This window comes from Balaenoptera borealis (genome assembly GCF_965194805.1).
Source record: "Balaenoptera borealis genome assembly, chromosome: 2".
NCBI lineage: Eukaryota > Metazoa > Chordata > Mammalia > Artiodactyla > Balaenopteridae > Balaenoptera > Balaenoptera borealis.
Window position 1 is genome coordinate 85,869,938 of NC_138867.1, and position 26,550 is coordinate 85,896,487.

At 37.2% G+C, this 26,550-nt stretch overlaps 1 long non-coding RNA gene and 1 pseudogene across 2 annotated transcripts in view; one reads left to right on the forward strand and one right to left on the reverse strand.

Annotated features, from left to right (window-relative positions):
• Positions 1-26,550, forward strand: part of LOC309622467 (acyl-protein thioesterase 1 pseudogene) — a 711,313-nt pseudogene that overhangs the window by 253,446 nt on the left and 431,317 nt on the right. The gene's annotated exons all lie outside the window — the stretch shown is intronic.
• LOC309623321 lies at positions 18,572-26,051 on the reverse strand. Its single transcript, XR_014241321.1, has 2 exons — positions 23,119-26,051; positions 18,572-22,760 (listed from the first exon to the last, which is right to left on the reverse strand). It is a non-coding gene; the product is annotated as an uncharacterized lncRNA (long non-coding RNA).

Here is a 26,550-nt window from a genome sequence, read left to right on the forward strand (position 1 = left end):
CTGCTTCAGCAGATGCTAACCAAGCTTAGGAGGACTATTCTAATTTCAGCATACAATATCCAGAAATGATGTGAACATGGAGGACTTCATGACCTTCAGAGATGGAATTATGCCCTTTTTAGCAAAGCTTTTTATTTCTAAAATGTGTTCTACTTCCAACAGACCTGACTCATTAATGCCTGTCCCCTTTCCATGTTGTTCTGGATGGCCAAAGCATCATTATTGAGAACCTCCTTTGTGCAGGGCACATTTTTTTCCTAATTGCTTTGCATAGAGATGAATGCTTTTTCAAGGTTGAAGGCTTTGGATGAGATAAAGACTGCTATTGAGCTAATCAGAGCATATGTGGGAGGGTAAAGGGGTCAATGGTTTTCTAAGAACAGAACCTTTTCCTCTTTTCAAATACAGATCTATTCTACAAACCTCAACATTTGCTTATTGTTTTTCTGCTTTATTCCCCTCTGCATATTCATTTTCTCTTTCACAGTAATACCCCTTAAACGCACACACATGCACACATGCACACTCACACACACATTAATTTTAAGAAAGAATAATCTTTATGGTATGGACCCTCTTTTAGAAAATGATTCTTTTGCATCATTATGAATATTGCAATCAGTTGGTATATTTCTGTTAACCCACTCTAAATTTATACTTTACAGAAATGAAAGCAGAGAATACATACTTCACTGTGCAACTTTACGTTTCTAGAGTAGTCATGCTTCTAGAATATGTCATAATCTAACCTTTAGGACATAATGATACACCACATTTTTAATGGACTTTACTGATAGATTGATAGCTTAAGCTTATACTTTAGGTGCCGTTTTATTATCCACTATAGTTGTTTTTTTGATTTTGATTTAACTTACTATATTTTTGCTCTGAGATAATTCATGCATAAGGTGCTGTTCAGAAAAGCAGAGTACCTGTATAACTCTTTATGTATTTCTTTTTAGATAGGCTAAGAGAGCTAAAGTGCAAATAGATATTTTGGTCCTTGTTCTCAGCGAGATGAGAGTGCTGATGATGTAGCTTCGTGAATTGTAGGTCTTGGTGTTGGCATTAGTTGGAGTGGAGAAACTCAAATGAGGTCATTTATGATGCATTCTTCTTACCCTCATCCATCTTTCTGTGGCCCAGTGACATCTGTAATGAGGTGTAATAAGGGACAGGGTACAATATTAGTTGCCAGCATTCTGTGCTTTCTCTAATGATTCAGCTAACCATGAGTGTTCCTAGTAATAAAAAGGGGGAAAAAAAAGAAAGAGGGATAATGCAAGAGTGAATAAAAGAAATACAGTCACATGTGAGGCAAGAGAGCAAAAATTAGATGAGACATACGGAAGCAATTCCTGTCTGACTTGTTAAATAATGTAATTTGGGTATGTGGAAAAGGAAATTTCACCTGAAGGAAATAGCATGGGCATATGGACCAAATTGAGTCAATATTGTAGAGTTGAATTTTAATTTTTTTTGCAATCTTCTGTTTCTCTTAATGTTTATTTCCTTTCAGAATCTATGGCTCTGAAGACATAGGCATCTTTTCTCTGAATGTTTTGAAATGTTTTTCTGAAGTCTAGGCTATATCAAACCTTTAGTTGTTTATTATGAACTTTAGGTGGCTTAATAACTTTTTATATTCAATAGTAATAATAATGTCAACAATATATTAAATATCTACTCTGAACCTGAAATACTGCTATATATATATGAAAAATAGATCATTTTTGTTTTATTATATGTATAGTAAAACTTTGCTTCACAAAATGTTTTTTAACTGGAAGACTCCAAACCACATCTTCTTCGTAAAAAGTCTGTTTTTTCCATACTGTTCTGTCAGTTCTGTTGGTCAGAATTAAGTCATGAAATTTAGAACTATAATTTTTGTTGTGGCTTCTGCTTAACAAGAGAGAAAATTATATGTAATTTTAATTTAAATTATATGTAAGTCTGGCCAAATTTTAAGAAGTTCCATTGTAAGTAGAAAAAGGCTTGAGCTTGTGTCAGGATGTTTGAAGTTGCTCAGTGCTATTATGGTTTTCATTTGGTTCAGTTTTGTCGTCTCTATTAGAAACTATCATCTACGTCTTTGCCTCACTGGCTAGTCTATACTGAAAAAGTCCTTTCGGAAGAATAAATTACTGATCAGAAGTTTATGACATAGCAAAAAAAAAAAAAAAAAGGGAATTTAATTATTGCTTTAACATTGATAGCAAACAGGTGTAGCCTATGTGTTTCCTGCTTTCTCCACCCTCTGCCTTTACTAATCCTGTTTGCATTTACACTGGCCCTGTCCTCCCACTCTCACCATTCAATTGTCAAAAATCCCACTCAACATTGAAGACCTAGTTCAAACGCAGCCTTGTTTCCAAAGTTTCCCTAATACTTTTCCTCCTTCCCCAAATGAAGCAACAATCTATTTCTGTTCTCCTGTAACACTTTGCCTGGCTCTTAAAGCACACTTGTAAGTTACAATTGTTTAATTATTAGTTATTTACAAAAGTCTCTTATCTGTCTTTTAAGAATAGCCCTAGTATCCTCCAAAGGTTGGGGGTAGGGGGGATGACTCGCTTACTGCTTGATCCTTAACAACATTTCAAAAAGAAAAAGTGCTGATGAACCTAAATACACATTGCCAGTTCTGTGTGACTTCCTTCTTATGCTCACGTACTCATTTAATTATGTTTCTATTGGTGTGGAAATAGCAAATAGCTTATTGGCATTTTTAGCATGTACTTTGCACACACCAGCAGAAGAATATTTTAGAGAAAAATTATTAATTGAAACTTTGAAAAATAGTAAAAGTAGCCATTATGGGAAAAAATCCATCTCTAGATAATTCTTCATACCAAATTTATAATTATTTGTGAATTACATATGTATGGGAATGAGGGTAGAAGTGAGGGTTGGGAATGAGATCTTTTAGGTTTCTAAAAATACTAACTTATCCCTGATTTCCAGTCATGGATTCACAGATGTCCATTTAGTTTATCTCACAGTCATACTACTCACTTTCTCTCCTGTTAGATTTTCAGTGTGGGTTTTCTCCCTCTACCCTACAAACAAAATAAATCCTTCTGTTACTTTATTCAATGGATCCTTGTCCTACGACATTATATTTATTTCCATATGTTACTGGCATTGTTCAATACCAGGATGCAGGGTAGTTAGATATAGGTTGGCTCTCTAGCATAGAACTGAAATGGCCCTGTGGCTGAGGCAGACACTTAGAATGACCTGGTACACAACTTGTGGGTATTCTTGCAAGGAGGCAAGTCCTTTAGGGGTGCACTCTCTTCCCCTTAGTGTAGGCGCTGGGCTTGCTATTTGAATCTTGCCACACAGCAGTTATTCTTATAAAAGTATTGATATTTAATTTAACTCTATTTCTGAGAAAGATTGACAAATATTTCTGTTTTCTGTAATATTAGTTAAGTTGTAATTTTAGTGGGGAAAATACCTTAAATAATTTAATTTGGGATTCACAAAAATTAAGTGAGCAGGAGAGCTACTGTTTAGGGTCTTTGTTCTTTAGGAAGTTGACAGACCGTCTATGTGTGTGTGACACAGAATGTGTTAGGGTCCCATGGTGCCTATTATGGCTTTCTAAGTAACAACCTAACTTCACTGGGCACTGAGTGCTTGCGGTGGATAGATGGCTGATGCTCAGATTCAAATGCTACTCCTGCCTGAAGGCCCCATTTTTTTAAATACTGAGATAACGTGTAAATTCACTGAATGCAAGGGAACAAAAGTGACTGTTGTTCACCAATTAAATTCTTTCCTCCCGGTGCAGAAATCAATCCTGTACTTTAGTCAGTGGGGAAGATAAAACTCTAGGACAGCAGCCAGCTGTGGTGGCGGAAGGAAAGGCAATAAGAGTTTAGAGGCAGGAGCCACACTTGGCTAAAACAGGGGAGAAGAATGGACTCAAATTGGCATTGGGTGTTCACTCAAGGGCATGTATACTACGTCCTCGGCATGAGCTGATAGAATCAAAAGAGACCACATGGGGCAAAGGGGCTGACTTAAAAAATCAGTTCTGGCAAGTTGGTTGTCTCTTAGAGATGTGGAGGAGCATTCTGCGGTCACATCCCAAGGGCAGACAGAATGCAAAACTCAGTTCCCACATTGCTTGCAGTGACTAATAAAGAAAACTCTAGGAGTTGATTGTTGGAGTAGTGAAACTGGCATATTATGGGTGAGTGGGGACCAGGTGACTGGGAGCATTGTGGACTGAATGCAAAGTACGATAGAATGAATAACCAAGGCAGTGATTGTAACGGAGTGAGATTAAATTGGAAAACTTTCAGGGGCAGTGACTAAGGCTTTACATTGCCCACAGTGCTAGAAGAGAGCACAAGTGTAAATTAATTGAGCAAATCTAGGCCAAAACATCTTTGATCAGAACATCTATATTTCAAAAATGGTATTTATGGACAATTACATCTTTTATGGGTGCTTATCAGATATTGGTGGTAGAAAGAATTCTTTCCTTGTTCATTAGTGAAAAAGTAACCCAGGAGTGTTGGAATAGTGAATTGACTCTAGAATTTTTCCCATGTCCAACTCCCCTTTCCTGATGGATCACTGCTTTATGGAAATAGGAACTGTGATTTATCCCTGCTGTGGAACATGGTGGCTCTAGGTCCTTCACTGTAACTGAGCAATCTCTGATGGTCTTGTCACACTCTCAGTTTGCTTGCCCATGGATTGGTAGGTCTTTCTGTGTCAGCAGTAGAAAAAGAGAAATCCCAGAAATTCCTCCTTTTAAAATGATATTCTTAGGATAATCCAATGTTTTCACTACTTTACATCAAAGGCCATTGCAAGAATAGCTCACAGGATTGCAACCTTGAAGAAGCATGGGGTTGAAGCTTCAGAGGACCCCAGCTTACTTTGTGTTCTTTTTTTGTAAGGCTCTGAATAAGCCATACACAGGGAACATCACAGTGGTAACTGTGGCTTAGTGATCACAATTTCCTACTTTGTATTTTTGAAAAGTTTTACTTCTCAAAGGACCTAGATCAGTAAGCCCTTTAGATCAGACTTGGACAGAGTTTTTGAAACTTCATTCAACCACAGAAATTTAAAGTTGTCTATGACTGTGGTATACATTATCCAAAATGAATTATTTCACATTATGTGTTGGAGGGGAAAAATAATTTTCTCTATACCCTTTTAGGTTCTTGGCTGAGAGCCACCCTGACCCCCCCAACCCCCATAATAAAAGACAGATTAATAGGAGAAAAATAAAGAAATGTTTAATAACATGCATATCTCCTGTATACTTGGGAGATACCCAGGAAAACTGAGTAACTCCCCAAAATGGCCCAAGGCACCAGCTTAAATACTATCTCCAGCTAAAGACAAAAGAAGATGTGGGACTCAGAGAGTGGGTGCTGGGGGCTGGAAGCCAGTTAATGGAAGATTACTGGGAAAAGCACAGTAAACAAGGTATGGGGTTATTATGAAGATTTAAGTTGTCGCCTTCTCCACTGAAGAGTTTCTAGAAATTTATTCATCCTCCTCTTCCTGGTATAGAGAGGTAAAAACCCTTACAAATGGAGATTTTCCTTGTAAATGCAAATTTCTTTTATCAAAGGGTATCTTCTGTTACCAAACTCAGGTTTGGCTGATAGGGATGATGTAGTAAAAAGAGAAATATTGATGATGTCCTTGAGCATGTGATAAAGAATGAGGAGCTTGCTAGTACATTCTAAGTAGAAAGACACAAGTCACAGTAAATGGGTCCAAATGGATATTTTTGGGTGGATCATAAAAGGAAAAACCAATGGAAGTGGAAATGTTACCCAGCTCAGGTTCTGCTGCTCACTGCTGGAAAGCAAATACTCAAGAGACAAGTATTGGTTGGAAAGAAAATGTTGCTTTATTCAGGTGGCTGGCAGCCTGGGAAGAAGGTGGACTCATGTCCAAAAACCAACTCCAAAGGTTCTGCTCGACCATGAAAGTTTTGGAGAAAGGGAAGTTAATCATTTGGGGAAGGGGTCAGAGTCTTCATTATCTTCCACTGTGTGCAAACTTTCTTCTGATTGGTTGGTGGTGAGGTAACAGAGTGGTGTTCCAGGAATCTTGTGCTCAGCCTGAAGTTACCATCCTTCACCTGGGTGGGGGCCTTAGTTCTTGCAGAAGAACTCAAAGATATTGTTATGTATATCCCTCAAGGAGTAACCAGGACTATTGTATCTTGATTGCTCCTCCTTTGTTTCTGCATTTCCCTCCCTTCCCTGTTTGAATCTGCCCTTTGGAACTCAGGGAAGGTCAAGGAAGCTGAATGAAGTTGATTTCCTACAAACAAGAAACGGGGGACCTGGAAAGGATTTGTACCTGAGAGTGCCTCACAGGGTCCTGCTTGGTTCTACTTATACTCCATTTTCAGAACTTCTTCTGTGTCTGCTGTTTCTTAAAAATAATCAGCCCTAAAATGATCCTTATGCCAAAGAGGCATATTGTGGGGTGATAAATTCTGCTCCCTTTCATATGTGTCCAGAAACAACTTAAAATGCGCATGTCCACAGCCACACACATCCACACACATATGTTTAAGAGAATGTTTATTTTTGAAGGTAATTTTGGTGACCACATTTTCAGGGTAGGCAGGTGGTAAAGTCACTGTTAGGTTTTATTCTCTGAAGTGGGGTAGGGAGCCCTATTGTGCCTAATTGCACTTTAGGGGGAAATTAGTTTATTATATAAGGTAGCCAGTTATGAGCAAGTACTTGTGTAAGAGGCAGGAGACAATGCATTGATAAAAGAAAGATGAGAAGAGGATGGTAACTGGAGTGCATCTTAGCTTGGGGGTAGTGCTTTTATGACCTGAGAGATGACATCATGGGAGGTGGGAATGGAATTCAGGAAACTCAACTCTTAAAACTTATATGTAGCCTTAAATAATCTCTTCTGTTGTTAGTCATTGTCAGGGAGGAAGAAATTTTCCTCTGCCCTCCTAGGTTCTTCTGGCTGGTCTAAGAATTATATTGACATGAGACAGGTTAACAGGGGAAAATCAAACATGTTTATAACATGTTTACATGGGAGAGACCCAGAAAAACTGAGTATAGTTTACCCTTGAACAACACAGGGTTTAGGGGCACTGACCCTCTGAAAAGTAAAAAATCCCCACTTAAATTTACAGTTCATCCCCCATATTCATAGTTCCGCATCTGAGAATTCAATCAATTGTTGGTTGTGTAGTACTTTAGTACGTGTTTATTGAAAAAAATCTGTGTGTAAGTAGACTCACACAGGTCATCTACATCATATATCTTTCATATTGAAGGGGAGCAGAATTTGCTGTCCCAAAATAGTTCTCTTTGTAATAAAGATAATCTTGAGCTCGTTATTTTTAAGAAACTGCAGACACAGGGGAAGTTCTGAAAGCTGAGTGGAAGTTACCCTTTTGTAAGAGAAATTTACATGTATGAGGAATGTCTATTTGTAAGGGTGTCTCTCTTGCTGTCCTGGGAAGAGGAGGATAGGCAAACCTCTAGAAACTCTTATTAATGGAGAAGGCAACTAACTTAAATCTGCATAACAACCATACCCTTTTTACTGTGCTTTTCTTTTTTCTTTTTTTTGAAATTTATTTTACTTATTTTTTATACAGCAGGTTCTTATTAGTTATTTTCTAATAAAAATATTTTCTCCCATTCTGAGGGCTGTCTTTTCTTCTTGATTGTAGTTTCCTTTGCTTTTCAAAAGCTTTTAAGTTTAATTAGGTCCCATTTGTTTATTTTTGTTTTTATTTCCATTACTCTAGGAGGTGGATCAAAAAAGATCTTGCTGTGATTTATGTCAAAGAGTGTTCTTCCTATGTTTTCCTCTAAGAGTTTTATAGTGCCTGGCCTTATATTTAGGTCTTTAATCCAGTTTGAGTTTACTTTTGTGTATGGTGTTAGGGAGTGTTCTAATTTCATTCTTTTACATGTAGCTGTCCAGTTTTCCCCACACCACTTATTGAAGAGAGTGTCTTTTCTCCATTGTATATCCTTGCCTCCTTTGTCATAGATTAGTTGATTAGATTAGTGCCTGGGTTTAAGTGTACAGTTCAGCGATATCAAATACGTTCACATCGTTGTGCAAAAATCCCTCTGTCCATCCTCATAACTGTTTTCATCTTGTGAAACTGAAGCTCTATACCCATTAAACAATAACTCCCTGTTACTCCTTGCCTCCAGCCCCTGGTAACCACCAGGCTACTTTCTGTCTTTATGATTTTGACTATTCTGAGTACCTCATATAAGTGGGATCATACAGTATGTATCCTTTCCTGACTGGCTAATTTCATTTAGCATAATGTCCCCAAGGTTCATCCATGTTGTAAACATACTGCAGAATTTCCTTCCTTTTTAAGACTGAACAATATTCCATTGCATGTATATCCACATTTTGCTTAGCCGTTCATCCACTGATGGACACTTGAGTGGCTTCCATGGTTTAGTTATTACGAATAATGCTGCTATGAACTTGGGTGTACAAATATCTCTTTGAAATCCTACTTTGAATTCTTTGGGGTATATGTGCAGAAGTATATAGTATGCTGGTTCATATAGTAATTCTATCTTTAATTACTTGAGGAAACACCATACTGTTTTCTGTAGTGACTGTACCAATTTCCACCAGTAGTACAGCAGGGTCCCAATTTCTCCATGTCCTTGCAAACACTCATATTCTATTTTTTTGATAGTAGCCATCCTAATGGATGTAAGGTGCTATCTTGTTGCAGTTTTGATTTGCATTTCCCTAATAATTGGTGATGTTGAACATCTTTTCATGTGCTTATTGGGCATTTGTGTCTCTTCTTTGGAGAAATATCTATTCAAGTCTTTTGCTCATTTTCAATCAGGTTGTTTGGTTTTTTGTTGTTAAGTTTTTGTTTCTTTTATTGAATTTTTAAATTTAATTTAATTTATTTTTTTATACAGCAGGTTCTTATTAGTCATCCATTTTATACACATCAGTGTATACATGTCAATCCCAATCTCCCAATTCATCACACCACCACCCCCATCCCCTGATGCTTTCCCCCTTGGTATCCATACATTTGTTCTCTACATCTGTGTCTCAATTTCTGCCCTGCAAACTGGTTCATCTGTACCATTTTTCTAGGTTCCACATATATGTGATAATATACAATATATGTTTTTCTCTTTCTGACTTACTTCACTCTGTATGACAGTCTCTAGATCCATCCATGGCTCTACAAATGACCCAATTTCGTTCCTTTTTATGGCTGAGCAATATTCCATTGTATATATGTACCACATCTTCTTTATCCATTCATCTGTCGATGGGCATTTAGGTTGCTTCCATGACCTGGCTATTGTAAATAGTGCTGCAATGAACATTGGGGTGCATGTGTCTTATGGAATTATGGTTTTCTGTCGGTATATGCCCAGTAGTGGGATTGCTGGCTCATATGATAATTCTACTTTTAGTTTTTTAAGGAACCTCCATACTGTTCTCCATAGTGGCTGTATCAATTTACATTCCCACCAACAGTGCAAGAGGGTTCCCTTTTCTCCACATCCTCTCCAGCATTTGTTTTTTGTAGATTTTCTGATGATGCCCATTCTCACTGTTGTGAGGTGATACCTCATTGTAGTTTTGATTTGCATTTCTCTAATAATTAGTGATGAGCAGCTTTTCATATGCTTCTTGGCCATCTGTATGTCTTCTTTGGAGAAATGTCTATTTAGATCTTCTGCGGATTTTTTGAATGGGTTGTTTGTTTTTTTAATATTGAGCTGCATGAGCTGTTTATATATTTTGGAGATTACTCCTTTGTCCGTTGATTCATTTGCGAATATTTTCTCCCATTCTGAGGGCTGTCTTTTTGTCTTCTTTATGGTTTCCTTTGCTGTGCAAACTTTGAAGTTTCATTAGGTCCCATTTGTTTATTTTTGTTTTTATTTCCATTACTCTAGGAGGTGGATTGAAAAAGATCTTTCTGTGATTTATGTCAAAGAATGTTCTTCCTATGTTTTCCTCTAAGAGTTTTATAGTGTCTGGTCTTACATTTAGGCCTCTAATCCATTTTGACTTTATTTTTGTGTATGGTGTTAGGGAATGTTCTAATTTCATTCATTTTTTTTTTTAAATTTATTTATTTTTGGCTGCGTTGGGTCTTCATTGCTGCGCGCGGGCTTTCTCTAGTTACAGCGAGCGGGGGCTACTCTTCCTTGCAGTGTGCAGGCTTCTCACTGCGGTGGCTTCTCTTGTTGCAGAGCATGGGCTCTAAGCACGTGGGCTTCAGTAGTTGTGGCACGTGGGCTCAGTAGTTGTGGCTCACGGGCTTAGTTGCTCCACGGCATGTGGGATCTTCCCGGACCAGGGATCGAACCTGTGTCCCCTGCATTGGCAGGTGGATTCTTAACCACTGCACCACCAGGGAAGTTCCCTAATTTCATTCTTTTACATGTAGCTGTCCAGTTTTCCCTACACCACTTATTGAAGAGACTGTCTTTTCTCCACTGTATATCCTTGCTTCCTTTGTGATAGATTAGTTGACCGTAGGTGCATGGGTTTATCTCTGGGCGTTCTATCCTGTTCCATTGATCTATATTTCTGTTTTTGTGCCAGTACCATATTGTCTTGATTACTGTAGCTTTGTAGTATAGTCTGAAGTCAGGGAGTCTGATTCCTCCAGCTCCATTTTTTTTCCCTCAAGACTCCTTTGGCTATTTGGGGTCTTTTGTGTCTCCATACACATTTTAAGATTTTTTTGTTCTAGTTCCATAAAAAATGCCATTGGTAATTTGATAAGGATTGCATTGAATCTGTAGATTGCTTTGGGTCGTATAGTCATTTTCACAATATTGATTCTTCCAATCCAAGAACATGGTGTATCTCTCCATCTGTTGGTACCATCTTTAATTTCTTTCATCAGTATCTTATAGTTTTCTGCATACAGGTCTTTTGTCTCCCTAGGTAGGTTTATTCCTAGGTATTTTATTATTCTTGTTGCAGTGGTAAATGGGAGTGTTTCCTTAATTTCTCTTTCTGATCTTTCATTGTTAGTGTATAGGAACGCAAGAGATTTTTGTGAATTAATTTTGTATCCTGTAACTTTACCAAATTCATTGATTGGCTCTAGTAGTTTTCTGGTGGCATCTTTAGGATTCTCTATGTATAGTATCATGTCATATGCAAACAGTGACAGCTTTACTTCTTCTTTTCCAATTTGTATTCCTTTTATTTCTTTTTCTTCCCTGATTGCCATGGCTAGGACTTCCAAAATTATGTTGAATAATAGTGGCGACAGTCGACATCCTTGTCTTGTTCTCAGTCTTAGAGGAAATGCTTTCAGTTTTTCACCATTGAGAATGATGTTTGCTCTGGGTTTGTCATATATGGCCTTTATTATGTTGAGGTAGGTTCCCTCTATGCCCACTTTCTGCAGAGTTTCTATCATAAATCGGTGTTGAATTTTGTCAGAAGCTTTTTCTGCATCTATTGAGATGATCATATGGTTTTTATTCTTCACTTTGTTAATATAGTGTATCACATTGATTGGTTTGTGTATATTGAAGAATCCTTGCAACCCTGGGATAAATCCCACTTGATCATGGTGTATGATCCTTTTAATGTGTTGTTGGATTCTGTTTGCTAGTGTTTTGTTGAGGATTTTTGCATCTATATTCATCAGTGGTATTGGTCTGTAATTTTCTTTTTTTGTAGTATCTTTGTCTGGTTTTTGGTATCAGGGTGATGGTGGCCTCATATAATGAGTTTGGGAGTGATCCTTCCTCTGCAAGTCTTTGGAAGACTTTGAGAAGGATGGGTGTTAGCTCTTCTACAAACGTTTGAGAGAATTCACCTGTGAAGGCATCTGCTCCTGGAGTTTTGTTTGTTGGAAGATTTTTATTCACAGTTTCAATTTCATTACTTGTGATTGGTCTGTTCATATTTCCTATTTCTTCCTGGTCCAGTCTTGGAAGGTTATACCTTTCTAAGAATTTGGCCATTTCTTCCAGGTTGTCCATTTTATTGGCATAGAGTTGCTTGTAGTAGTCTCTTATGATGCTTTGTATTTCTGCAGTGTCCATTGTAACTTCTCCTTTTTCATTTCTAATTTTATTGATTTGAGTCCTCTCCCTCGTTTTCTTGATGAGTCTGGCTAAAGGTTTATCAATTTTGTTTATCTTCTCAAAGAACCAGCTTTTAGTTTTATTTATCTTTGCTATTGTTTTCTTTGTCTCTATTTCATTTATTTCTGCTCTGATCTTTATGATTTCTTTCCTTCTACTAACTTTGGGTTTTGTTTGTTCTTCTTTCTCTAGTTCCTTTAGGTGTAAGGTTAGATTGTTTATTTGAGATGTTTCTTGTTTCTTGAGGTAGGCTTGTATTGCTATAAACTTCCCTCTTAGAATTGCTTTTGCTGCATCGCATAGGTTTTGGATTGTCGTGTTTTCATTGTAATTTGTCTCTAGGTTGTTTTTTTTTTAAATTTTCTTATTTTTTTTAATTTTTAAATTATTTTTTATTTATTATTATTTATTTATTTATATTTATGGCTGTTTTGGGTCTTCGTTTCTGTGCGAGGGCTTTCTCTAGTTGCAGCAAGTGGGGGCCACTCTTCATTTGTCATTTGTCATTTGTCTTTAGGTATTTTTTGATTTCCTCTTTCCTTGCTTCAGTGATCTCTTGGTTATTCAGTAACATGTTGTTTAACCTCCATGTGTTTGTGTTTTTTACGTTTTTTCCCCTGTAATTGATTTCTAATCTCATAGCGTGGTGGTTGGAAAAGATGCATGATATGATTTCAATTTTCTTAAATTTACTGTGGCTTGATTTGTGACCCAAGATGTGATCTATCCTGGAGAATGTTCCGTGTGCACTTGAGATGAAAGTGTAATCTGCTGTTTTTGGATGGAATGTCCCAGAAATATCAATTAAATCTATCTGGTCTATTGTGTCACTTAAAGCTTGTGTTTCCTTATTCATTTTCTATCTGGATGATCTGTCCATTGGTGTAAATGAGGTGTTAAAGTTCCCCACTATTATTGTGTTACTGTCAATTTCCTCTTTTATAGCTGTTAGCAGTTTCCTCATGTATTGAGGTGCCCCTATATTGGGTGCATATATACTTATAATTGTTATATCTTCTCTTGGTTTGATCCCTTGATCATTATATAGTGTCCTTCCTTGTCTCTTGTAGCATTCTTTATTTTAAAGTCTGTTTTATCTGATATGAGTATTGCTACTCCAGCTTTCTTTACATTTCCATTTGCATGGAATATCTTTTTCCATATGTGTCTCTAGGTCTGAAGTGGGTGTGTTGTAGACAGCATATTTGTGGGTTTTGCTTTTGTATCCATTGAGTGAGCCTGTGTCTTTTTGTTGGAGCAGTTAATCCATTCACGTTTAAGGTAATTATTGATATGTATGTTCCTATTACCATTTTCTTAATTGTTATAGGTTTGTTTTTGTAGGACCTTTTCTTCTCTTGTGTTTCCCACTTAGAGAAGTTCCTTTAGCATTTCCTGTAGAGCTGGTTTGGTGGTGCTGAATTCTCTTAGCTTTTGCTTGTCTGTAAAGCTTTTGATTTCTCCGTCGAATCTGAATGAGATCCTTGCTGGGTAGAGTAATCTTGGTTGTAGGTTCTTCCCTTTCATCACTTTAAATATATTGTACCACTCCCTTCTGGCTTGTGGAGTTTCTGCTGAGAAATCAGCTGTTAACTTTATGAGGGTTCCCTTGTATGTTATTTGTCATTCTTCCCATGTTGCTTTTAATAATTTTTCTTTGTCTTTAATTTTTGTCAGTTTGTTTGCTGTGTGTCTTGGCATGTTTCTCCTTGAGTTTCTCCTGCTTGGGACTCTCTGTGCTTCCTGGACTTGGGTGGCTACTTCCTTTCCCATGTTAGGGAAGTTTTCAACTATAATCTCTTCAAATATTTTCTTGGGTCCTTTCTCTCTTTCTTCTCCTTCTGGGACCCCTATAATGCCAATGTTGTTGTGTTTAATGTTGTCCCAGAGGTCTCTTAGGTTGTCTTCATTTATTTTCTTTTTTTTTGCTTTATTCTGTTCTGTGGCAGTGAATTCCACCATTCTGTCTTCCAGGTCATTTATCCATTCTTCTGCCTCAGTTATTCTGCTATTGATTCTTTCTAGTGTGTTTTTCATTTCAGTTATTCTATTGTTCATCTCTGTTTGTTTGTTCTTTAATTCTTCTAGGTGTTTGTTCTTTAATTCTTCTAGGTCTTTGTTAAACATTTCTTGCATCTTCTCGATCTTTGCCACCATCCTTTTTCCGAGGTCCTGGATTATCTTCGCTATCATTATTCTGAATTTTTTTTCTGGAAGTTTGCCCATTTCCATTTCATTCAGTTGTTTTTCTGTGGTTTTATCTTGTTTCTTTATCTGGTACAAAGTCCTTTGCCTTTTCATCTTGTCTATCTTTCTGTGAATGTGGTTTTCCTTCCACAGGCTGCAGAATTGTAGTTCTTGCTTTTGCTGTCTGCCCTCTGGTCTACTGTGCTTTTCTTTATAGCTTCCTATAACAGACTCCCCCACCTCACAACATCACTTTTGTCTTTAGCTTTAGATGGTATTTAAGATGGTGGCTTGGGCCATTTGGAGAAGTTACTCAGTTTTCCTGGATATCTCCCATGTGTATAGGAGGTACACATGTTATTAAATGTCCATTTGTTTTTCTCCTGTTAATCTTCTATTACAAGGGGTTTTCAACCGAGAATCTCAAAGGGTAGAGGAAAAATAATTTTTCCTCTTCATGAATATATTTTTCATTCACTGCATTCAAAATTCACAGGTTATCTGTCCTCCCCTTCCTCCATCCCATCCTCTCTCCTTCCCTTCCTTCCTTCCTTTCATCACCTCATTGCCTTGCTTTCCTTACTTAGCTTGAAAACACAATAATAACCAAAATAACATCATCAATAAAAATAATCCCTTTTGTTTTCTTTTTTTTTTTTTTTAAGTTATTTATTTTTGGCTGTGTTGGGTCTTCGTTTCTGTGCGAGGGCTTTCTCCAGTTGCGGCGAGTGGGGGCCACTCTTCATCGCGGTGCGCGGGCCTCTCACTGTCTCGGCCTCTCCCGTTGTGCAGCACAGGCTCCAGACGCGCAGGCTCAGTAGTTGCGGCTCACGGGCTTAGTTGCTCCGTGGTATGTGGGATCTTCCCAGACCAGGGCTTGAACCCATGTCCTCTGCATTGGCAGGCAGATTCTTAACCACTGTGCCACCAGGGAAGCCCTGTTTTCATTTTTTACTGCCCTTCATTTTGCTTATTTATTGCCTCTTTAAGTGCTCCTCTGAAAAATGGTTTGTGCACAGGAGGCATGTAAATATGAAATGGGTCACATCAGGAGTCTCATAGTTCAGCCTAATGATCATGTGTTTCTTATTTCTGGCTTGTTTCTTATGCTTCTAAGCATAATCGTGTTACCCTAAAACTGGGTTTGCCTCTTGGTGGGTTTGGAGCCAAAAGACACAACGAAGTCAAAGAACAGGAGAAGGAACAGTTTATTACTTGCAGCAAGTAAGGAGAACACCATGGGTCTTTCCTCAAGCAGTGTCTCCCCAAACAGCAAAATTGGGGAAGTTTTAAGCTAAGGGTACATGAATATTCATTAAGGGGCTTGAGCAGAGGAGAATTCAGTGGTAGAATTGGGGCAAAGGTTGACAGAGTTCAGGCTCTAGTTAAAGTCACAAGGATCAGAAAAGGTCAACATTATGATTCCTAGGTTCCAGTTAATTTGGTGGTTGAGTGCTCCAGGGAGTTTGAATTCTGTGAAATAGCTCAAGAATGTCCTTCAGCCTAAAGGTTTACCACTGAAACAGAACTGCAAGTCTTTATAAGTAATTTATTATCTTTGCTATTATTAAGTTATCTTCCTGGCCTGCTAATAGATGTTTGTTTTTACCTTCTTTTGTTTCCTTCTACCTTCTTTTGTTTCCTTCAAATCATTAAACACTGGTACCTATTCTTCTGCAAGGGCAAGCATTGTGGCCAGGTTTAGATCACAGAATGTCTTAGGCCTAAAATGGCTCCTCCTATGTTAAGAAAGTTATGTCTGGTTCTCTTTCATTGGGGACCCCTTACCCTATCTGCTCACAATGGCAAAAAAAACTGACTTGTGATTTTGTTCTCTTCCTTGGACATAAAGAGCCCTGTTGCAATGACACAGGTTTGATGTCTCTAAGTCATTCAAGGTTACTAGGTGTGACAAATTTTTCCAAATTTTATTTTGCTTTTTAATTTCCTTTTATTTTTTGATATGCATGCTGTTAAAAATTTTGTACAACTGCACAAATACATACACATAAATGTATTTCTTTTCCTTTCTGAGTTATTTACTACTTACTCTTTAAGTTTTGCACTTTCTGAAATCGATTATATAAGTCTTTATTTTTCTGATATGCTTTTTTTCCCTTTAACTCAAATTCATCTGAGATTCGTATTGCAGTATGCTATATAGTGTAAATAAGATTTTTTTTAACAATTAATTTTTTCCCACCTTCTCTTGAATAATTCATCCCTTTGTTATTGGTCTCCATTGTCCTTTATATCACATATTAAATTCTTTTTATATGAAGGTCTATTTCAGGAATATCCTTATGATTTTTTTATATCTTTAAATTTCCTGCCAATATCACATTATATTATAATTGTAGATTTGTAATTGAAAGGGAGGATGATTTGCCCCCCTAAAATATGTCACTGGCATATTAATTATTTTAAGCTGATTATTTTCTAAGAAACAGCAGACTGGGGGAAACTCTGAAAACCAAGTAGGAGTTACCCTTTTGTAAGAGGTATTTACATTTATAAGGGAAATTTCCATTTGTTAAGGTGTCTCCTTCTTTAAACTAGGAAGAGGAGGATGACCAAATCTCTAGTTACTCTTATCACTGGAGAAGACAGTGACTTAAATATGCATAACAATCTTACCCTTATTCACTGTGCTTTTCCTGGTAACCCGCCATAACTGACTTTCCCCTTTTGTATTTAGCTGAGGATGATATTTAAGGTGAGGGCTTCTGTCATTTGAGCGAGTTACTCAGTTTTCCTTGGTGTCGCCCATGTATATGTATTATTAGATTTTTGTTTTTCTCCTGTTAATTTGTCTCACATCAATTTAACCCTTAGACTAACCAGATGAACTTCGAAGGATAGAGGAACATTTCTTCCTCCTCGACATAATATTTTTTAGTATTTAGCACAAAAAATTTTCCTCTATTATTTTTCTTTGTCAAAAATATATTACCTGTTAGATGTGTTAACTCCTGTGTATAAGCTTGAGAGTCATTCTGCTAACTTCAGAAACAATTCATCTGAATTTTGTTGGCAGTGGCATTAACTCTAGATATTAGTTTGGAAGAATCTATACTTTTACATAAATCAGTTTTCTGATTTATAAAAATGGACTGGCTCATGATTTACTCAAATCTTAATATTTTAGATGTTTCTCATAAATATATGAAATACTTAGATTGTGCTTGCTATATGACTGGAATTTTTTAATTGTAGCTTATAGTTTAGGGGAGAAGAATTTGCCACCCTGAAATATGTCACTTTGGCATATTGTTTTAAGCTGGTAATTTTCTGAGAAACAGCAGACATGGAAGGGCTCTAAAAACAACTAGGAGTTGCCCTTTTGTAAGAAACGCTTACATTGGTATGGGAGATTTCTATTTGTAAGGGTGTTTCCTTCTCTTTACCTAGAAGAGGAGGATGACCAAATCTCTAGAAACATCAGTGGAGATGGCAGTGACTTAAATCTGTGTAACTCACAGTCACCCTTGTTTACTGTACTTTTCCTGGTAACCTCCCATAACTGAATCTCTCCACCCTCAACATCCTCTTTTGTCTTTAGCTGAGGATGGTATTTAAGTTGAGGGCTTTGGTCATTTTGGTGAGTTACTCAGTTTTCCTGGATCTTTCCCATGTATACTTGTTATTGAATTTTTGTTTGATTTTCTCTTGTTAATTTGTCTCACATCAGTTTAATTCTTAGACCAACCAGGAGAAGCTAGAAGAGCAGAGGAAGATTGTTTTCTCCCTGACAATGGTACCTAATTTTAATCATTTGCTTTTATTACTTTTTTCTTATAAGGCTACCCTACTTAATTATTAATTATAGTTAATTTTACACTACATTTTTGGGGGTGTTATCAATATTAAATAATATTGGGAAAGTAGTATTCTAGTCTCCTTACTAAAACCTTTAGAATTTAATTGTCCAAAATACTGTTTTAAGATACATAATGGTGGGCTTCCCTGGTGGCGCAGTGGTTGAGCGTCAGCTTGCCAATGCAGAGGATGCGGGTTCGGGCCCTGCTCTGGGAAGATCCCACATGCCGTGGAGCAACTAGATCCGTGAGCCACAACTACTGAGCTCTGTGCGTCTGGAGCCTGTGCTCCGCAACAACAGAGGCCACGATAGAGAGAGGCCCGCGCACTGCGATGAAGAGCGGCCCCCGCTTGCCGCAACTAGAGAAAGCCCTTGCACAGAAACAAAGACCCAACACAGCTAAAAATAAATAAATAATAAAAATAAAGGAATTCCTTTAAAAAAAAAAAAGATACATAATGGTGAATTGCTCATTTCTTAAAATATGTGTCAGGATTAAGTATTGAATATTATCACATGTCCTTTTGGAGTCGATTGAGATTGTCAAAAGTGTTCTCTTACTTGAACACATTTCTGTTAAAAGAGATTTCCTATGATTATAAAATCTTTGTATTCCTAAATTAAAACCAACTTGGTCATGGTAGATGTACTGTTGAGTTTAATTTGCTTATGTCTTATTTAGAAATATTCATATCTTTATTCATATGTGAATTTCCTCTAAGCCTATTTTTATGTGTCGAATGTATAATATTAATCAAATTGAAGCTAAATATTAAAACAGAGCTGTAAGTTAGTGTAGAACAGCAGAACATTTCAATCTTCTCCTTGTGCCATTTTCTGCTAGGCATCTGACCATGCTTTTCTCAAGACAGTATAGTTTTGAAAAGCCACACATTTGCATAATGTCTTTCCTGTTGTTCCTTTGTTCTTTGAGTTGTATCAAACTAATTGCTTTAGAAAGTTTTCTTCCCAAATTCCTCCCACTGGTAACATTAAGGTAAATAAGGCTCTTCAAAGTTAGAATCAGGGACTTGATACTATTGGTATACATGCTGGAACATCAAAGAACAAGGCCAAAGACTCCTAAGAAACACAACATCAGAAACTTTTCTTCCCACCACCCCTTTGGTTAATGTCTATTCTGATTAGAAAGGAATTGAGAGTGATGCCAAAAACTTGGCCTCTGTGCACCAGTGCCAAATTGAATCTTGGAGATGAGTTTTGGGTGAAGTAGAAAAGAATATCTTTATTGCTTTGCCAGGCAAAGGGGGACATAGTGGGCTTGTGCCCTCAAAAACTGTGTGTCCCAACCCAGGGGTTTGGTGAGGAGTTTTATAGCAATGGTTCAAGGGCGGGGTTGCTGATAAGGATCAGGGTGTGTGCAGGGCCTACACTCCTTTAATCTGGCCTAAGGTGGTCTCCTGATGAGCTTCTCTGGTTCTCAGAGGTTATCAAACTGTGACCTTCTCTGGAATGAAGATTGCTTCATCAAGTAGTGAACATCTTCCATTTGTTGGGGGTTTTAGTTTTGTAGGAGAGCTCAAAGATATTATTATGTGTATCCCTTGAGACAGAACCAGGACCCTGCCCCAAGGCTGCACTATAATTTTTTGACTGCTCCTCCCTTGTCTCTGCATCACTTCCTTTCCCTGATCAACAACTGTTTGAACCTGCCCTTTGGAACTTAGGTTTCAGCCTCCATGACTTTCCCTATTTCCTACAAACAAGAAACAGGGGACACAGAGAGGCTCTGTGTCCAGGAGACCCACAAGGTCCTGCTTGGTTTCAAGAGGGAACCAGGAAAAAGGCAATATTGCTGCTAACAAAGTCTTAAGGAAAGGTGTTCCTTCACAAATGGGTTTGGATGAGGACACTGATTTTTATGAGGAAGTTACATCAGGCCAACAATAAACTCTATTAAGAGTCTTCCATCCAAAGTTGCTCTTTCCTGTATTCTTTAATGGTGTTTATACCAATTATCTCTTCCTTGAGAATGTGTAAGAAGTTTCTGGTAAAACTTTCTTTTGAGACTGATGGGGGCGGTTCAGGGCAAGCCGCTCCAAGATGTGCCACTCTGGCATGTGGATTATTTAGAGCTGAAAAGAAGCAAGACCCAAAAGACTCAGGAAGAACCTTTGAACTTCACGCTTACTGCCTAAAAAATTTAAGATAGAAAGCTTGTTCTAGGAAGGAGTTATCACCATAGATACCTATAGTAAAGTATTGAACTAAGTGTTGTAAACAGGAAGGCACCTAGCAAGGCTCATTTGATCAAAGTCCTCTCTGTCCTGTTGTCTCTAGGTGGCGCAGCAAACATTTGTTTACCAAAAATTAGTTATTTTCATCTTCCTGTGAATTACTTTACTTTCCTTTGAAGTCCCAGACCCCTACCTTCTTCTTCTTAGTCCAGAACAATATATATACCTCATCTTGCCTTATTCTCTTTGAGATTCTTCATGCTTATATAGATTCCGCATATGTACAAAATAAATTTGTTTTTCTTTTGTTAATCTGCTCTATGTCATTTTAATTGCCAGCCAAAAGAGCTAAGAGGGAAAAGAGGGGGAAATTCCCCTCCCCTACTAGATATTTTGTGATTTTTTTTTCCACAGTTCTTTTTTTTTTTTTCCTAGAAGGTTTTGTCCTTCTATTTGAACTAAACATAACTATTTCCCCAGAAAGGAGTACATCTCACTGATGCTTTCAAATTTATCATCATAGAATTGTAAATACATAATTAAAAAATCTTCTCTGTTTTTGCTTGTATAGGTCCTTTGACAGTTAATCATTAATTTGGCAAATCATTTCAGATGGATCCCCCTGGGCTGTGTTTTCACTCTGAAGGTTTTGTTGAGATTTTTCCATTAATTTCTAATTACAACATTAGAATTAAGTTCTTTTTATGAACTTTCTTGTGCTATATATGGCAGTTATAATTTTGACACCCTTATTATCTCACTTGGATTTCTTTGTCTGGGTGCAGTGTGGGCACATATCTTTTCTTCATTCAGAGTTCTAAATTTGCCCTTGGCAGTGAGCTGTCTCCATTTTATGACATGCTGATCTATGAGCTAGGTCTCTCCTTTGTCTGTTGTTATAAACAAACCTGAGATGACTAGGAGTATTTCTCTAGTGAATCAGTAGTCTGCTTAACATTCTACAGTTTCTGGAATGACAGTATAAGAGACTCATAAATACTCTGGTTGTCTCGCCTCATCCCTGAGTTTCAGGAAATCATAGTTAACTTTCATATCTTTACTTTGGAATGAAAACTTGGAGGTCTTCTGAGGAGCCTGAAAACAGTTTCATTGAAAGATGAGGGGATTCTTTGTATTAGCCAGTTATGGAAGTGAACCATGTCTGGTTGTTTTCTACTCTTTTGGCTTTCTTTATATTGACCGTTATTGGATATGAGATTTAATTCCCTCTGTCTCCCCACTGCATATGGTAAATGATTAGGAATCAGTGATTTCCATGAATTGTTGAAAATGAGAGGACAAACATATCATCTGGAAGTGAGAACATTTTGTTTAACGTTTGATTTGCCATAAGCTGCCTGTTTTCCCTTATTATCTAAGGCATGGATCCACCAAGCAGCTCATCTCTCTTACAGTAGAGCTTTTCTGTCTTCCAACTGTTGATTAAAACCTTACTGATTGCTTCCACTTGAATTGTTCTTTAGTATAGAAATGTAGTCATATTATCTCTCTGTTTAAATTAATCTATTTAAAGTAACTCTGCCCATTGTTACACTGTTTTACTTTATTGATAGCCTTCTTCGCTAACTGAAATAACATTTATTCATATTTTAATTTATTTATTCTACTAAAATATAAGCTATATGGGACCAGGGACTTATCTGTCTTACTTTTTACCATACCTCTGTTGCCTAGAAGTGCCAGGCATTCAGGAGTAAATCCTTCTGAATTTTCTGATGTATTTGCCCTTCTTTTTATTGGTATGTATTACTGTTTATATTTTAAATTGAACAGTCACATTTATATGTATGTTGAAGTTATAAACTACCTCAAATCTTCTAAAAAATATAGTAGAATATCAACAAATAATAAAAAGCCAACCAGCATAATGTACTTGCAGATAAGAAGATTTGCTACATAAGTACAATGGAATATTACTCAGCCATAAAAAGGAACAAAATTGGGTCATTTGTAGAGACATGGATGGATCTAGAGACTGTCATACAGAGTGAAGTAAGTCAGAAAGAGAAAAACAAATATCGTACATTAACGCATGTATGTGGAACCTAGAAAAATGGTACAGATGAACTGGTTTGCAGGGCAGAAATAGAGACACAGATGTATAGAACAAACGTATGGACACCAAGGGGGGAAAGTGGCAGGGGAGGGGGTGGTGGTGTGATGAATTGGGAGACTGGGATTGACAGAATATACACTAATATGTATAAAATGGATGACTAATAAGAACCTGCTGTATAAAAAAATAAATTAAATAAAATTCAAAAATTCAGAAAAAAAAGAATTTTCTTTTCTTAAATTATGTTGTTATTTTAAAAAATGTCAAGAGAGAGGGGAAATAGACTCACATGAGCATGTGAATTGGTGTAACTTTTTGAAGGGAGATTTGGCAGTATGTAGCATAGTATAAAAAGCGCATACCTTTTTTTTTTTTTAAATTTTGGTAGGTGCAGTTTATTTATTTTTTATTTTTATTTATTTATTTTTTTTGGCTGCACTGGGTTGTTGCTGCGTGTGGGGGACTACTCTTCTTGGCGGTGCGCAGACTTCTTATTGCGGTGTTTTTTCTTGTTGCGGAGCACGGGCTCTAAGCACTCCGGCTTCAGTAGTTGCAGCATGCAGGCTGAATAGTTGTAGCTCATGGGCTCTATCTAGAGTGCAGGCTCAGTACTTGTGATGGGCATGTGGGATCTTCCCAAGCTGGGGCTCGAACCCATGCATCGCTGTATTAGCAGACGGATTCTTAACCACTGCGCAACCAGGGAAGTCCCGCACATACCTTTTTAACAGTGGTATTAATGTCATCAATGTTAGATATTCGTATAGAGTCATGCCAGTGCACAGAGATTTTTATAAATGAATATTTATTTCAATATGGTTTTAGTAACAAAATAAAACAAAAAATCCTTCTCCCTAAAATCTGGAAAAAAAATATAATGACCAAGAATCAGTGAAAGTGATTATGGGATATCATATGATATAATACTATGAACCTGTTTAAAAGGTTTTTATTTTCATATGTGCATGACAATAGTTTACAAACAGCAATACCAAAGTAGCTAGATTCTGTATTTTAAAATTATTAAGAATCAGTTTGTCAGAAACATAAGCCAATTAAAAAGATAAGAACATTTTGATGACTTAAGTTTGGGTGAATATATCACAAAATTATGGGTGACCTCAAGGTGAGGATCTAAGAAATCATCTAATATAGTGGATAGGAGCATGACTTAGGGATTGCAGGCAGGGTTGATCTTTAGCTATGACCTTTGATTGCTATGTGATTTAGGACTGTTACTTAAATTCTCTGAGCCCCACTTTTCTAACCTATAAATTGGATCTAATAAGAATGGTTCATGTGCATTGAGTATTTATTAGGTGCTTGGATTACTTTTTCTGATTTAAACCCCACACCACTATGCCCATAAGGAAAGTAATATTATTTCTTTCTTACAGATGAAGAAACCGAGTCACAGACAAATTAAGTAACTTGTTCAAATGATATAGTTAAGCAAGGGTTAGCCTTGACATTCCTACCCCGGCAGACTGACTCTGCATCCTAACTACTAAACCAGCGCTCCATACTGCTCCCTGTACATATTAATAGCTTGTTTTGCTAGAAAAATGAACAGTGTATGTGACTGTCATAGCAGAATGCCTGACATATGGTAAGGTCTCATTAAATGTAGTTATTATTTTCTTATCCCAGGGATTGTCATGCTATATTCTGAGGGAGCCAGAGATCAGAGAACTGAACAGCCAAGCCTTTGTTTAATATATTGGACTTGGCCTCAGATTCAATTAAATGTGTGGTTGCAAAAATAAAATTGTACAAAACAAGGATTTACATGTTAAAACTGAAAAAAAAATTGACACCCAGGCAGGCAAGTTTTCTCCCCATAATCAACCAGCTAGTTAAAGGCAGAAATTTTCCTTCCTTCCTTCCTGCCTTCCTGCCTTCCCTCCTTCCCTCCTTTCTTCATTCCTTCCTTCCCTTTCTCTCTCCCTCCCTCCTTCCTTCCCTGTTTTCCTTCCTCCTTATCTTTTTCCCTCCCTTCTGTCTTCCTTTGTTTCTTTCAGCATGTAGGAGTGTTGGGATGGTATATATCTGCAACACGGATATACACTACCTTTAACATTAACATTTAAACACCTAAGTTTATAAACTCTTATTGAAGCTGCTGCAGGTTTGGTGAACCAATAAAAATAGCAACATGATTGGCGCTTGGTCATAGACAGCTGGAGGTGGGGATCTGAGGGTGGAAAAAGTCACTATATGGCTGCGAACTAGATATACACCTACAATAAAGATGCGTTCCACATAAACGAAGATAGAATCCTGGTACTCAGGAGTGGAAGACAGAACAAATCCCTAATTGGAAATGCACAATTTAGAGACTCTTATATATTGATGATAAACTTAGAGTTGATGGTAACATGTGAGATGGCAGTGTGCCATGGTTATCATACCTCACATCTGAGGGAGGTTAGCAGAGCTATGTGCACCAATTTAAAGATGGAAGGTCATAACTACTGGGGAAGTGGTTTGATGACAGTCCTATACTAACATAAGCTATTACGTAAAAAGCAACTCTGAGAACCCAGGCTAGTTCTTAAACTTTGCCCAATAGTAGAGATGAATGATTTCCTGGAATGCTTCAAAAATGTTTTAAGAATTCTCCAGCATGAGGGAGAGTGGTAATCCCACAATGTAGGGTAGGCAGTGAAGTAACTGTCCTACAGTCAGTGTCGGACAGGAGGAATCAGACTTTATTTCCTGATTCTTATGAACCAGATGGGTGATTGGGCATGGAGTGCATGTGATGGTGTAATAAACCTAAATGATGCTTTTATTTCAGTTGTGGTCTTATGAATCTTCAAAACCTTGATATATTATTGCTTTGCCTGCAATTTTCCCTGGGTGAACATTGGCATAGGATCAATTGATTTTTCTTTTTTCTTTTGTAATGTTAATACTACTTATGCTTAGATATATATTTTGCACAACATTGTTAACTTTTATTTATTTTATTTATTTTTTTTTGAATTTTATTTTATTTATTTTTTTATACAGTAGGTTCTTATTAGTCATCAATTTTATACACATCAGTGTATACATGTCAATCCCAATCACCCAGTTCCTCACACCACCATCCGCACCCTGCCGTGGCTTTCCCCCCTTGGTGTCGATATGTTTGTTCTCTACATCTGTGTCTCAACTTCTGCCCTGCAAACCAGTTCATCTGTGCCATTTTTCTAGGTTCCACATATATGCATTCATATACGATATTTGTTTTTCTCTTTCTGACTTACTTCACTCTGTATGACACTCTCTAGATCCACCCATGTCTCTACAAATGACCCAGTTTTGTTCCTTTTTATGGCTGAGTAATATTCCATTGTATATATGTACCACATCTTCTTTATCCATTCGTCTGTCGATGGGCATTTAGGTTGCTTCCATGACCTGGCTATTGTAAATAGTGCTGCAATGAACATTGGGGTGCATGTATCTTATGGAATTATGGTTTTCTCTGGGTATATGCCCAGTAGTGGGATTGCTGGATCATATGGTAATTCTACTTTTACTTTTTTAAGGACCCTCCATACTGTTCTCCATAGTGGCTGTATCAATTTACATTCCCAACAACAGTGCAAGAGGGTTCCCTTTTCTCCACACCCTCTCCAGCATTTGTTGTTTGTAGATTTTCTGATGATGCTCACTGTTGTGAGGTGATACCTCATTGTAGTTTTGATTTGCATTTCTCTAATAATTAGTGATGTTGAGCAGCTTTTCATGTGCTTCTTGGCCATCTGTATGTCTTCTTTGGAGAAATGTCTATTTAGGTCTTCTGCCCATTTTTGGATTGGGTTGTTTGTTTTTTTAATATTGAGCTGCATGAGCTGTTTCTATATTTTGGAGATTACGCCTCTGTCTGTTGATTCATCTGCAAGTATTTTCTCCCATTCTGAGGGTTGTCTTTTTGTCTTGTTTATGATTTCCTTTGCTGTGCAAAAGCTTTAAGTTTCATTAGGTCTCATTTGTTTATTTTTGTTTTTATTTCCATTACTCTAGGAGGTGGATCAAAAAAGATCTTGCTGTGATTTTTGTCAAAGAGTGTTCTTCCTACGTTTTCCTCTAAGAGTTTTATAGTGTCTGGCCTTACATTTAGGTCTCTAATCCATTTTGAGTTTATTTTTGTGTATGGTG